Source organism: Calidris pugnax, unplaced genomic scaffold, assembly GCF_001431845.1.
Source record: "Calidris pugnax isolate Ruff unplaced genomic scaffold, ASM143184v1 scaffold398, whole genome shotgun sequence".
Taxonomy (NCBI): Eukaryota; Metazoa; Chordata; class Aves; order Charadriiformes; family Scolopacidae; genus Calidris; species Calidris pugnax.
This window is the reverse complement of record NW_015091280.1, coordinates 4458012-4472969: the sequence shown is the minus strand read 5'-3', so window position 1 is coordinate 4472969 and position 14958 is coordinate 4458012. Positions and strand designations below refer to the sequence as shown.

At 41.0% G+C, this 14958-nt stretch overlaps 1 protein-coding gene across 1 annotated transcript in view; it reads right to left on the bottom strand.

Annotated features, from left to right (window-relative positions):
• The window catches only part of PIK3CB (phosphatidylinositol-4,5-bisphosphate 3-kinase catalytic subunit beta), a gene marked incomplete at its 3' end in the record, with an annotated part of 94469 nt that overhangs the window by 57588 nt on the left and 21923 nt on the right, over positions 1 to 14958 (bottom strand). The window lies entirely within an intron of this gene.

Sequence of the window (14958 nt, the reverse complement as noted above, 5' to 3'; positions counted from 1 at the left end):
TGTCCTTCATCTGAGGGTACAGTTCAAAAAGCACAAAGTTCTAGGCTGCGTGTGACCACTTTACAAAAACGGTAGTGTTTTTATATTTCAGATGACTCACAAACAGGCGCTTAGATTTGCTTTATACTGATTGATAAAAATGGAGTCAAATGAGTAGATCTTTCCAGCTCATTTCCAGTTTAGGACACAAGTGATTACCCAACTGGTTCAGTAGCTCCAGAGCTGGTTACAAAGAAGTGACTAATTTAGATTGACCAGACTTAACCCATGTGAAGATGTAAGCTCCCCCACCTCCTTCCAGAGCCCACACATCACTTTCACATCCAGGCCAGTCCTGCAGCTTTTCTAGATCCAGTTCAGTAAATCTGGCTTGCAGAAGCCAAGAGTTGGAAGCTGTGATCACAGAGCAGTGCTCCTCTTCCAAGAAATCCGTATCTATATGCACTTGCACACACAGGGTGTGAAGCTCAAAGGCTTGAGACTGAGCTAATTTGAGCACTGAGCAGTAGTTTAGGCAGGTGCAGGCAAACCCACCACCCTGCACAAGCCCTTGTGACATCTACAGAGGTTTGCAGGAGTTAATTAACTGCCCATCAACTGGTCTGCAACCGCTGCACACCCTTAGCAGTCATACTACCAAAATTCATCTTTCTGAACGCTAAAATGGATTGTCAGCAATAATTTTTAAAAGTTGTTTCTGTATGGATTTTCATTACATCTAAAGCAATATTTGAACACAGAAGTCTCGGGGGGGAGGCATTAGTTGCCAGCAGCACAGCAATCACTGTACCTGTGAGACGCCAGTGACACGCTGGCTCTTTTGGTCCCGTATCACATCACAATTATGGCTCATACTTTTGTTTTAAAACCTGCTTTTGCAGCCAAGTTAATTATTGGGCATAACAGAGTACAAAAGGACTTGTTAGAGAACAAAAGTATCTCCACACCATCATTTTCTGATAAAGAAAACTTACATTGATGTGATGAGCTCAAGACCATTTTCAGACATTCTGAGGTTCATAAAATCCTTCTCCATGATTTCCCTCTGACTGGCTTAAACTCTGAAAGGCTGAAGGCACATAGCTCTCCCTGAGGAGGCACTTCCTAAGAATTCAGCACACCTGAGTATGGCCCTTATTCCTGATGCACTTTCGACTTAGTACTGTCATAGACCTAGAAACATTGCAAAAAACCTGCAGGTTCCACCCCAAAATTACTAGATGAATAAATATTTATGTGCAGAGAAATAAAACAGTGGGTCTTAATCTCAGCTCTGCAAAGATCTTATCACAATTATTTAGTTACTTGAAACATTATTAATAGGACTACTCCTCATTTCTGTATCTTGTAATCTCTTCTGTGCAGTCTGTTTTCTTCACTACTTTCACATGCTGATGTCTCACTTCCCATTTACATTCTGCTAAATGTCTGATATGGTGAAACTATGCAAATTTACTTCTACTTAGTTCCCAAATTCTGCTTTTTGTTGTGTGCATATTTAGAGTTAAATAACAAGACTAACAATTTTTCAGCAATTAATTGTTAAGAGCCATTTTGTGAAGCTACTTCCCACTTATCTCCAGACACCAATTTAAAGGCTTTTTTGTTTATGATTAAAACAAGCTCCACTCCCAAGTGTGGATTGCAAGAGATTATGAACAGAGTAGTGTCTTGCTAAGTGTACATCAAAGACATCCTGCCGTGGTCCAACGTGCTGTTGGTCCAAATATTACCACATGATAAATATCAACAGTATTTCATCACTAACATCCTGTATATAGTAAATAGTCTCTCAAATGAAAAGTAATCACTATTTTTTGTGACAGAGAAGGAAAAATTAAAGCATCTAACAATTACAATTACAATTATTTGCATTAATATCAATATTTATAGCAAGATTATTTTATCCCCTTTGTTAACTATTTTCAATATAACTGCAACGCAATATATATTGATAGACTATCTCCTTTAATGCCTTTTTACATAAAGGTTCTATAGCTTTCTCGATCATCTGGTACATCCACAAGATAAAGTCATCAATGATTCTGTCTTCATAGAGCTGATAAATAATTCCTAGCGTCGCCATTAATTTTTATTTATGTTATTTTTTTAAAAAACAGGATTCCCCTCTATATTAATAAACTTAATTTGGTTTCTTTATGAAAGTTACTATGTATCAAAACCAGGAAGAATAACTCAAGTATGGAGCTTTCAGGCTCTGCTCATGGAAATTTGGTTGAGTTTTGGGCAGGTATTTTGAAGCTTGGGGTTTTTTTCAGAAAAACTGTAAAAATATCAAGTATAATTTCAGCATGACAACTCATTACATCGCATAATTTTAGAGCCCCAAATTTGCAGCACTCCCAGGCTAGAAGAGCAGGAGAGTGCTTGTTTTAAAACAAACAAACAAACAAAAAACCCATACAAACCACAACCCTCCTCTTATCAAATCACCACTTCAAATCCGGATTTGGATATAAAAGTCAGATTTGAGTAGCATTCATGTTTTTCATCACTTTTAGACATCTCATCTAAAATTACAGAACTCTTGATTGTAAAAAAACACAAATGCCCAACTCTCATATTTCCATCAGCTGGAATGCTCAGCACAGTAATTTAGACTATGTGGCATTTTTCAGCTTCCTTCATTAATGAAAAGGTTTCAGTAGATTAAAAAGCAATCTTTTCTACAGGCTTAATTCTGACAGAAGTAAAAGTTTTTTGCGGCGTCAGGGAACACTGCAGTGAGTTTACTTCTATGTTCTGAGAAGGAAGAGAGTTATAGTAGTACTAGAGCCATGACTTGCTCTAGGCACCCTTTTCAGTCCATTGCCATGAATTTTGCAGGACAAGTGGCAAGAGCTACCACCCCCTGTGACAGCAGTGCTGGCAGAGCACAGAAACCCTGGGGAATAAGGTTCTTCTGTAAAGTGAGCAAACTGCTTGGCAGAGCTCTAACACAGGTGAACAGCTTCTTACCCGCTGTATCGTAGATGCTATGGTGAATACAACTGCTGCCACCAGAATAAGATATTTCTATGTTCTATATGATCAAGCTGTAAAGCAATTCCTGGCACTGAGCTAAACCACAACCAGCAAGATGGAAAGAATAAAATATGGCACTCTTAACTTTCTGTCTAACACCTCTAAAGCCACAAGACTAAAGAGGAACCTGACAAAGGCTGGACTAAAAATGATACGTTCTCTGACATCTTCACACACAAGGTGTGAAAGGACAGAGGAGAAGAGGCAACAGACATGGTGGAGAATGTACTTAACCTCCCACTACCCCTGAATTACAAGATCAATATTTACAGCAGTTTCTGGCAACAGGCACCTAAAAGCTCTCACTTTCTCTGATAAATGAGAATGACCTCCTTCTTCCAGAGCAAACCACTAGAGACTTTCTTTTGACGATCACTTCACTACATCAGAAGAACTTGCTTCACCTCCAAACAAGAGCAGTAATATACCAGGTATATAAACCTGGGCACGTACAAGAGCACTAGAGCAGCAGCATTTGTAGTTAAGAAAGCAATTCTTAAAATATGCCATAAAATCAGAAATCAGAAAAGCAACTCTTGCAAATGAAAGCAAAGGCTTTTCAACATTCACGCAAACAATAATGGGTCATGATAAAAATTTCTCACCGTCACACTTGACAGCAAAAGAGAGATTTAGCAGGAGGTGCAAGTCTTGAGGGAAGACTTGAAAAATATTTGCCTTAACTCCTTTCAAATTCTCTCCCATGATAAGTCAAAAAGAAAACAAAGCTCCTCTATAATTCTATTTTACTTTTCACCAGTAAATCACAAGGGGGGGAAAAAAAAGTGCATCAGAACAGCAGAAAATTAAACACCACTGACACCACTTCATTTGCCACTGCACCCTAAGAAATCTTTCTTCAGGTTAACCAGGTCTGATAATCACCAAAATGTAGAAATGCGAGCTGAAAGTTTCATGAATGCTGCCATTTCTGAAGACTCCTTCTTATATCAGGTGTCTAACCAACCACACCACCCGTTTTTCAAGAAAACCACCATTACATAGGTAGAAACCCTTTATTACTCCACAGAGTTAAAGAACACATTAAAAGAAGCATGCTACTTCCTGGCCAACAAGCCCCAATTATACTAACAATGAAGAAGCAACTTTTAGCATCAAGAGGGTGGAAAATTTTCATAATAATTGGTATATATTAGGTCTGACTCTTTTGAGCTTTATCAGCATAGCACACACGGCCTGTATCTCTCATTTTCATGAGCAAATAACCCCAGAAGATCAGTCTTAAGCAGTGATATACTTTAAAAACTGGCAAGTAATGATGGGGGAACAAAAGGAGCCAACAAAACGCTCAAGGCCTCTTTAAATCCTGTAGTTGCATGCAATAAAAGTTGACAAGTTATCAAAGTACTAATAAATCTGAAAATACAGCAGCATGATTTGTGAAATTCACATTAAAAAGAAAGTAACTTGAGGACACTAAAATGATTAGCTGCAGTAAAAGACTAAGGCAAGAACCGCTCTGCCTTCTTATAAAGTGTACCTAGAAATTAACTGGAACAGGAATATTAACTCAGAAAAAAACAGCTATAAATAGAAGGGGGTTAATCATTCAAACTTCTATTCCCATGACAACAATACTCGAAAGAGTCTAACTTTTTAATCTTTTAATATGATGCGTTAAAAATACTTTAGCTCCTGTATTACAGTCTGCTCCTAGTTACTTTTTATGAATAATGTCTCTTTTTTTCAATACAATAAAGGATATTTTCTTTCAACAAAAGCATTTTCACAGACATTAGGCAAAGTGAGGCTGTGCATCAGCTGGGATGATTATACACAGCCACTTAAAAGGATTGTTTTAAATGGGGCCACTTAAAAATACATTTACGTTTTCTCTATCCTAATATAAGGCACATAAAACCTATTTGCTATTCATTTCAACTACCATCACTGCTACAAAGTATCTTCTGATTAAGTGTCTGCATTTATCCTAAAGCAGCATCTCACATACTTTACAGTCTATGACAGCTGACATTATGTATGTTCGAGGACATAAACAGAAAAAAGTTCACCAAGCAAATAACTGCCCCATCCCCAACGCACAGATGAAAATATACGATGAAAACCAAACATCTCAAAGCTCGCACAGCAACCAGGTAACACACTTGGAAACAAAACCTAATTATTACAAATCCCCAGCCAGTGCTTCCACCACAGTATTTCTCACCCAAGTAAATGAATGTTGAAACTTTCAAATTAAACAAAATGGAATAAAGGGAAAAAATACGGAGAGAGAAGCTCTTTATTTAAAAAGTGGAAACAGATAATAACTTCTGTCATTTTGTGGTGAACAGCAAATCAAAGTGAGTTTTAATCCAGCATATTTGCAGTGACAGAAATTATGAAAGCACCCAATAAGCACATTCAATTTCAAAGGATACAGTTACTACAAATCTTGATGAAACTACTACAGATTCAGATGAGAAATTATGAGGGAAAGACTTGGTTGTGGTCTTAACACTACTTCTAACTTTTTATTTGGATCTTCACAGTTTTGCAAATCTTTTTTTTTTTTACTGAAGAATTCAATTCCTACTAAATAACATTTCCTTTTTATGCAGTGCTTCTCTGCTATTCTTAATGACTGCAGCTCTTCATACACCAGATTTATTTACAACACCCAAAGGAAGTAGAAATTGCTATAATTATCAAAACAGACTGCCATATAAAAATAAACAATTTTTATGTGTTTGCGTTAGCTGAACTCTAACAACTTAGGCAGAATCACATTGGGCATTAAAAAATGGTACCCTAACACTTAAAGCAACAAATTAATAAAGAAAAACGTTTTTATTATTACTCAGGTAAAAAATAAAGTTTGATCATTATGTTGAGCTTACTAAAATTTTCAATATAGATAGAGATCACCTAATCCAAGTGTAAATAAACATTTTAAATAAAAAATACTACTTCCTTATGTTACTACTACTACTAGACAAGAAACAGTAATTCTGAAGCGCTGGGGAAACAAAACCGGTCTAGGATGAGACCCACTATATTCCATACAGTTCAATAAATATCTTAATAGTGCTATCTCTTTACCTTTAAATAATATTTGAATTTTTTAATAGTTCATACATAGTTTGTAATCATATAAAGTTATTAAAGACAAGATAGCTGTGTAGATAGATGTAGATTTTCAGTATATTAGAAAGGTTTTTTTATTTTTAATAAAATATAAAAGGATTTTTGTCAAATGCATAGTGTCTGTCTTACGTGGATATTAAAAAGAAGCTGCAAAATATCAGCCTGCTGAGAACAGATAATCAGTCCCTCATCATTTTTAGTGTTAACAACAGAAAGTCTCTTTTTTTGCTTGTAAGAGTTTTGTGTTTTGTGCCAAAAATTAATGTACCATTTGCTGCTGACAATCTGCCAGACTAATGATGCTGCTTCTCTTCATTCAAGAGGGTTCAGAGAAACTACTCACTTTCCAGTCAGCATTTATCACAGTTTCCCAACTACAGCCCTCCCATGAAAAGAAAAACAAAACAGCTCTTCTCCACACAGAGCCACCTCTTCACACTTAAATTATTACTACAAGTAAATAATTTAAAATACCTCAGACACACAGACAAGCGTTCCTTACCTCATGATCTTATGGCCTAATCCTAATGTCATGGTGCACGTAAGACTCCCAGGAAACCTCCATTCAAACCTGATATAAGCAAACTGAAAGATTAAAATCATAGAATCCTAGAATTGTTTAAGTTGGAAAAGATCTTTAAGACCATTGAATCCAACCATTAACCTAACACTGCCAACTCCACCACTAAACCATGTCCCTCAGCCACATCTATACGTCTTCTAAATACCTCCAGGGATGGCGACTCAACCGCTTCCCTGGGCAGCTTGTTCCAATGCTTGATAACCCTTTCTGTGAAGAAATTTTCCCTAATCTCCAATCTAAACCTCACCTGGTGCAACTTGAGGCCATTTTCTCTTGTCCTATCGCCTGTGACTTGGGAGAAGTGACAGACTTCTCCCTCGCTACAACCTCCTTTCAGGTAGTTGTAAAGCTACATTTAAAATTCGATTTCTTCCTAGGGTTTGGACTGATCATTGGGTTTTTTGTTAAATTAGTAACAGGACTTACATTCTACTGTGCCTCGTTGACATTTGGCCATTCCACACACCTACATGGACTGCATACATAGACACAGGCCTTGATGCAGAACCACCACACCGAGCCCCCAGCTCCCTGGCCTGCCCACCTCCAGCCCCAGAGCCCCCAGCTCCCTGGCCTGCCCACCTCCAGCCCCAGGGCCCCCAGCTCCCTGGCCTGCCCACCTCCAGCCCCAGAGCCCCCAGCTCCCTGGCCTGCCCACCTCCAGCCCCAGGGCCCCCAGCTCCCTGGCCTGCCCACCTCCAGCCCCAGGGCCCCCAGCTCCCTGGCCTGCCCACCTCCAGCCCCAGGGCCCCCAGCTCCCTGGCCTGCCCACCTCCAGCCCCAGGGCCCCCAGCTCCCTGGCCTGCCCACCTCCAGCCCCAGGGCCCCCAGCTCCCTGGCCTGCCCACCTCCAGCCCCAGGCCGCTGAGGCCCCACCAGAGCCTCCCCTCGCTTCCAGACAGCATCTCCTCCCTGACTACTGGTTCCCTTCCCACCCACCGCTGTCACCACAGTCCTTTCCTCTGCAGATTTCACTTTACAGAATATTATACTTTGTAAAGCATAAATTATTTCTAATACACGTCTCCTCAGGCCAGGACCCCCAGGGCACTGTGAAGAACACCAGCCCATGCCTCCATGAACCAGCAGTATATAAAGACACGACACTTAATGGAGTGAAAACTCACATGTGGTTAACACACATGTCCTTAATTCCTTTGGGGGTTGGGAAAGAAATAATGGGGGATTAATAAGCCAAAAGGGCAAAGGGTGCCCAGGAAGGCTGGTTGTACTTCAAGGAGGCACTCTTAAAAGCGCAGGAAAGAGCCATACCCAAGTCCCAAAAAACAAGCAGGAAGGGAAGACCAGCCTGGCCAAATAGAGAGCTTTGGCTGGAGCTCGGGAACAAAAAGAAGGTTTATGATCTTTGGAAAAGGGGCCTGGCAGGCAAGGGGAAATACCAGGAAGCGGTGAAGATATGCAGGGGGAAAATTAGAAGGGCCAAGGCTCAAGCTGAGCTCATCTTGGCCACTACAGTTAAGAATAACAAAAAGGGTTTTTTTCAGTATGTAAACAGTAAAAGGAAGATTAGAGATAATGTGGGCCCACTGATGAATGAGATGGGCACCCTAGTGGGGGAAGACACGGAGAGAATGACTTCGTTTCTTCAGTCTTCACTGCTAAGGCTGCCCCTCATGAATCTCTGGCCTTGGAGGCAAGGGGGAGGGTATGGAGAGAGAAAATTTTTCCTCCAGTAGAGGAGGACCGGGTTTGGGACCACTTGGCTAAACTGGAGATTCATAAGTCCATGGGCCCTGATGGGATGCATCCTCAAGTGCTGAGAGAGCTGGCAGATGTTATCACTGGGCCACTCTCTATCACCTTTGAAAGGTCATGGAGAACAGAAGAGGTGCCTGAAGCCTGGAGGAAGGCCAACATCACTCCAGTCTTCAAAAAGGGCAAGAAGGAGGACCCTGGGAAGAACCTCATGAGGTTCAACAGGGAAAAGTGTAGGGTCCTGCACGTGGGGAGGAAGAATGTCAGGCACCAATACAGGTTAGGTGTGGACCTGCTGGAGACAAGTTCCAAGGAGAAAGATCTGGGGGTCCTGGTAGACAGCAAAATGACAATGAGCAAGCAGTGCTCTTGTGGCCAGAGAAGGCCAACGGAATACTGGGCTGCACAGGGAAGAGTGTGGCTAGTAGGTCGAGGGAAGTCATTCTCCCCTTCTACTCTGCACTGGTGAGGCCACAACTGGAATACTGCATCCAGTTCTGGGCTCCTCAGTTCAAGAGGGACAGGGAACTACTGGAAAGAGTCCAGCGAAGGGCGACGAAGATGATTCAAGGATTGGAGCATTTCCCTTATGAAGAAAGGCTGAGAGAGCTGGGACTCTTTAGTCTGGAGAAGAGAAGGCTGAGGGGAGACCTTATCAATGCTTATAAGTATCTAAAGGGTGGGTTGTTCAGCGGTTGCCAGTGAGAGGACGAGGGGCAACAGGCACAAGTTGGAACATAAGAGGTTCCACTCAAATATGAGAAAAAACTTCTTCACGGTGAGGGTGACAGAGCCCTGGAACAGGCTGCTCAGGGAGGGTGTGGAGTCCCCTTGTCTGGAGATTTTCAAGACCCGCCTGGATGCCGTCCTGAGTAACATGCTCTAGGCAATCCTGCTTCAGGAGGGGAGTTGGACTAGATGATCTCTATGGTCCCTTCCAACTCTAAAAAATTCAGTGAAATTCAGTGAGTATTATATTTAATGACAGACTAGAAGAAAAACAAACAAAACAAAACAAAAAAAAACCCCACAGGAATACTGAAAGGTGGAAATAGTACAGGCCTAAGGACCAAAGTTGTTTTTCAAAAACAGAGGAAGGAATTTGAGGTGTGAAGCCAATCAGGAAGAGGATACAATGCCCAATATATTTTTTAAATTACTTTTTATGCGCTTCTTTCTACCGCATCAACTTTCTACTTCACTTTGAGTTTCTACTGACAACATTCACCCTTCTTTACCTCTTCTCCTCGGTGTGTACGTGTGTCTGTCCCCATGTGTGTCCCCATGCACAAACCACAGCCCAACTCACAGCCTTCCACAGGACACAATACTAAACAGCAATACTCATGAATACCAACAGAAACCCATCACGCTGCAGCATTTGAAAGCAGTCTTTTGGGGGGTTATTTGTAGTGACACAAATGTAAGCAGCCTTTAAAATCAGGTATGCTTTATATTCTTCTATTATTAACATTCTATACTCATAAACATCAAATTGCTATCTGAAAATAACATTTTGAAATACCATGTTTCATTCTTAGAAAATAGAAATATGCAGCAATATCCATCTCTCAAGCACCTTATTTACAAAAGATAAAAAAGAGGCATTGCTCAATAAGTAGCCACCACAAGAAACTCAAGCACTGTAAACACTACTAGTTATTCTATTTTCTAGAGGGTTTTTTTACAATATTTTCCAAACCATTTACAGCAGGACTGTGAGCCTCTTCAAATGTCAGGTCGATCCCACAGAACACCAGTTATTGCACATTCTACACAAAAGCTTTCATAAACAACTGACTGTTCTTATGCTTATTTTTTAAATATTTCATTGCTTTGTTAAAGATACCCTCTGTGCATTCAGACATCAATGGACTTTCAGAAACACTGAAAATTAGCAAATGCTTCACAAGAATACTGCATCGGAAAACCAAAAGACACACAAATATTCTTGTTAATTCTTATTAACTGACAACACAAACCACAAACACACCCATGACTTCCACAAAACTATATCTGCTTCTACTACCCAAACAAGCCATTGCATCAAGCGGCCGTGTGTATGCAAACTCAAAACTTACATCGTCTAACTCATCTTTGAATCCTCTCAGGGCTTTTTATTTTTTTAATCCAGTGGATATATGGGGACTGGGGGCAAGGGGAGAACAGGAATAACCCAAACAGGGCAAGCCCCTAATGGACGCCATATCACTTTAAATGTTCATCATTTCCAAATTAAGGCATGAACAAAAGCCTCTGCTTTATGCTCTGGATACAAGAAATGTGGGAACAAAAGCCTCAGAAGAATATCATGAAAAGAAATTTAGAGACTTTAGTCTAAATCTTCGATAGCCCCCAGGTGTTCAGAGGTAGATCTATCCCATCAGGTCAACTCACTCCAGCCCTACCCCGGGGAACTATACCTCACTTGTGCAAATATTCTGTTTAAAAAAAAAAAAAAAAAAAAAGTAGTAAAAAATCTGGGGATCACTTATCAACTTAACATGGGAAGTAAAACCGTTCAGTGTTAGAGCAACAAGCAGAGTTAAGTTACACAAGCATAAAACTAGACACTGATACCGCTGATAGAGTTCCTTTAAGACATTTGATGCAGAATTCACAAAGCTGTTCTAAAAATCAGAATAGCCTTGCAAGTAATAAGAAGATATTCTGAAAACAGAAGAGCACCCTTTTGCATTCAGTTTCACAGTGAATATTTAACACAACACTACTTATCAGAAATATGCAAGTTTGAAAATTTTGAAACAAAACTTGAGTAGCAAATTTATATTAGGTTTATTTCCAGCAAGAGAAAAATTATAGTACTACTTAAATTATAGAAGTATAGTATTATAGAGCATCACTATTACCCTTTTTAAAAAGTAAACATAAAACCTAATTATATATTTTAGATAAATAGATAGATTTAGCTCTGAAGACCCAAAATTACTCCCAAGTTCAATTAATTCACAATTTTAAATCAAGAGTATCTAAGGTAAGAAACTAAATAACCAAAGTTCTCACAGCTGCCCTCGCCCAGCCTCTTTTCTTTCCCCTTTTGAATGCAACTGCAGAAGATTTGTGGCATTTTGTGGCCAAAGCCATGAAGTGGAAGAAGCAAAGAAGGTATTGGAGGACAGTCTAAGTCCTCCATTTGGGTACAAATTTCCAAAAGGCCATATTCTGTAGCATACTAGCAATTAAACTTGGGCTACCTAACACTGCCAAAACCAAAACAAATAAACAATGTGCATAGTCCCAACCCAAGAAAAAAATATCAGTGGGAGACAGTATAATTGCTCCAATCCTACTTCTCAAAGAAAGCTTTTCTTTGACATATCAGTGTCACTATTTGTTTCTTTAATCTTCTGAAGCCAATATGTAAATTCAATTATTTTGGTAGCTACATATCCACAAGCATTTGCACATGAGGGCCTCACTCTGCAATTCTAAGATATGTAAATGGAACCACATTCCTGAATTTATTTCCACCAAAAGTTGAGATATAAAGATTTATCCATGTAAATTTGACAGATTGGCCACTGTTACACATAAACTAACCGGTACTTCAGGCATTATACAAAACCACGTAATCTTAACCTTGCAGAATCTCTGATTGACAGATCCACCACTTTGTTACCTGCTGTTAATCTGTGATCATAAATACACACCTTGCCAACCCACAGCAAAACTGCCTGCTTACAAGTTACTACTGTGATTTCTAAAACTTTATTTTAAAAAAACCTGTTCAATCTCTAATGCAAGATTATTTTTGCCACTTGATCTGATATAGTTATCAAAACAAAACACACTGAAACTTTCACACGGTGAGCAACTCCGAGGACTAACAGTGCTGCTGCAAAACAACTTGTTTCATGGACTCAGACACTAATAATGAATTATTTTTTTCATGATTCAAAGTCCTCATATTCTGCAGCAAGTTAATTGAGATAGAGATGTAGTGTGAAACACCACATGTGTCACTGCTCCAAGGGTATCAGTTTGAAAACAAACACACATTTACAAAAAAAAAAAAAAAAAAAAAAACCCACAACAACAAAATAACCCAAACAAGTTTTTCTACCTAACTGTGTAAATGACACTTATTTCAGATTTCTCTCTCCTGGCCTGCTTTCACAGAAACCACCAGTTGTGAGAAAGGGTTAATTTCACAGCTGAAGGGGCTGCTGCTGCTACTAAGTGTGGCAAGTCAGAAAGTCCACCACAAAGCCAAGCAACCCCATGGACTTTGCATAAAATACAATGCCACATTCCACAGCCCAACAACCCACCTATTTATTTTCAGATAAGTTAACTGGTGGCAACTCTTATAGAACCAAGGGCAAAGCTTCCACATGTATCTCTAGATCTATGAAAAAGCACTTCAGCTACTTGAACCCCCTGCCCCTGGTCACCCAGACATAATACCAGCTTTCCAGCTAAACCACCGAAACACCAGCACGCGTTTCCACCCAACTTCTCAACAATAAGTTAGCATTTTTCCTGCACCCTCCTCCTATACATAGCATTCTGACCATTTGTATTGTTACTGGATTTTGTTTTTAAATTTCACATTTGCAACAGTGTGCAAGCGCAACATCTCACAAGTCTATTGACTCTATGTTCAACTGCTGAAAAAGGGAAAAGAGTGGAGAAATCAGGAAAAAGAGGCAAGATACGTTCTCTCCTTACTGTACCACAAGAATCAAAGACAGACCTTTTTTTTTTTCTTTCCAAAGGCTTTCATGCACTAGAGTTTGGAGTTGTGCCACAAGTCAATAGACAATTGGAGAACTAGCAAATTTATGACATCAGATATTCCAAGGAAGTGAAACCTGACTTAACGGAAGTGATTTTTATTCAAGACAAACAGATATTTAACTAGACATCAACAAAAATATTTTTAAGACCATGCATGGAGGAAGTTCCTTTTTAAAAAAATGTTTAAAACGACATAATTACAGGTTAAAACCCCATCCAAACATGTTTCCAGGTCAATCCACAACAAAACATTGTTGATATTACTGATATCCCTGCTATTATTTTAAGAAAGGCCAAAAAACATTCACCAAAGAATTTCTGTTCAATAATCCGTTTCTTTCTCTCACTCATCTGAAAAGCATTGTTTGCTGGTATGAAAATTCCAAAGCCTGGAAAACCATCACCAGTCTGAACTGAAGCTTCTAGACCCAAGTTTCCAAGTGACCTGGCGATTGATTCCGCAGCCACCCTAATGAATTCCAGTAGGCCTCCCAACCCCTCACCAAGTCTATGGGCATTCAGTATTTCTCTATATGCGATTTTCCTAAAAGCAAGTGTATTATAAAGTTTTGTTTCACCTTTTAATTTATCTTTGAAAACCTACAGTTGTGGGAGTGCCTAGCTAATACTGCAAACCACGGGCCGACCAAATTTCTGTGACATCTTCCGTCTATTCATGTAACTTTGAACCCTAAACTACAGTCCTGAAAACATAGATAAACTAGTTACTGGGGTTTCTAGTAATGCCCAGCTTCAAGAACTTCCTAAGCCTGAGTAAAGTGCAATACCAACAGTGTAACAGCAGCACTGACTTAAGAGAGTATGTAACATTGACTTTGGCTACAGTTGTCAATTCCAGATGAACAAAACTCATCAGCAGTGACAAGGAAAGGCTGTAAGTGCAGAAAGTTCTGGAGAAAAAACACAAAAAAAAAAACCAAACCCACAAAACCTAAGCTTTCTTGATTTTGGAAGGTATCCAGCATCAGTCCGTAAGCGCACATGCATCGGAGCTGGACAAACCAGGGATTCTGGCATGAAAGGTTTCCGTTTCTCTTTCAGGAACTCTTTGGGACTAATGAAGATTTATTCCCCCCCTCACACGGCGCCAGGTCCTCGGCTGCGGGAGGGCTCAGCTGCCCGCCGAGAGCGCCGGAGGGGAGCTGTGAGCCCTGCCCGCTCCGCGCTGCGCAGGGAACCGGCACCGCACGGGAAACGCGCTTCGCCACACCAATTCCTGCGGTTCGGCAGGAGAGCAGCGCTCACGAATTCGGCCGAACACAGCCAGGAGCGTCGACGACACTGCACGTCCCTTACAAAGCATTAAGAACGCGCAACTTGGGGGGAAAAAAAAATAAAATAAAAAAATTAAAACAATCTCTAGGCAGGAAGCACAGACGGAGCTTGTCCGGAGAACCCTCCCGGAGCCGGCGGCGCTGAGCACCTGGAGACACCCCTACCCCGTCCCTCCCCGGCGCCAGGGCCGCTCTCGCCGGGGGCCAGGCCGGGGGGCACAAGGACCCGCCGTCCCGGGCCGCGCGCGCCAGCCACTTGTTGAGGCGGCCGTTACCGCCGCGCGCTCGGGCGCAGCGGGGCCTCCGGTCACCCGGTCACCGCCGCCGGGGCCCGAGCCCTCCCCCCGGCACCCGGCCGCTGCCCACACCTTCCCCCGCGCCGGGGAGCGGGGCAGAGCCCTCCTCCCGCCCGGTTGAGCAACCGCCGTGTCGCAACGAGCGGCAGCCGAG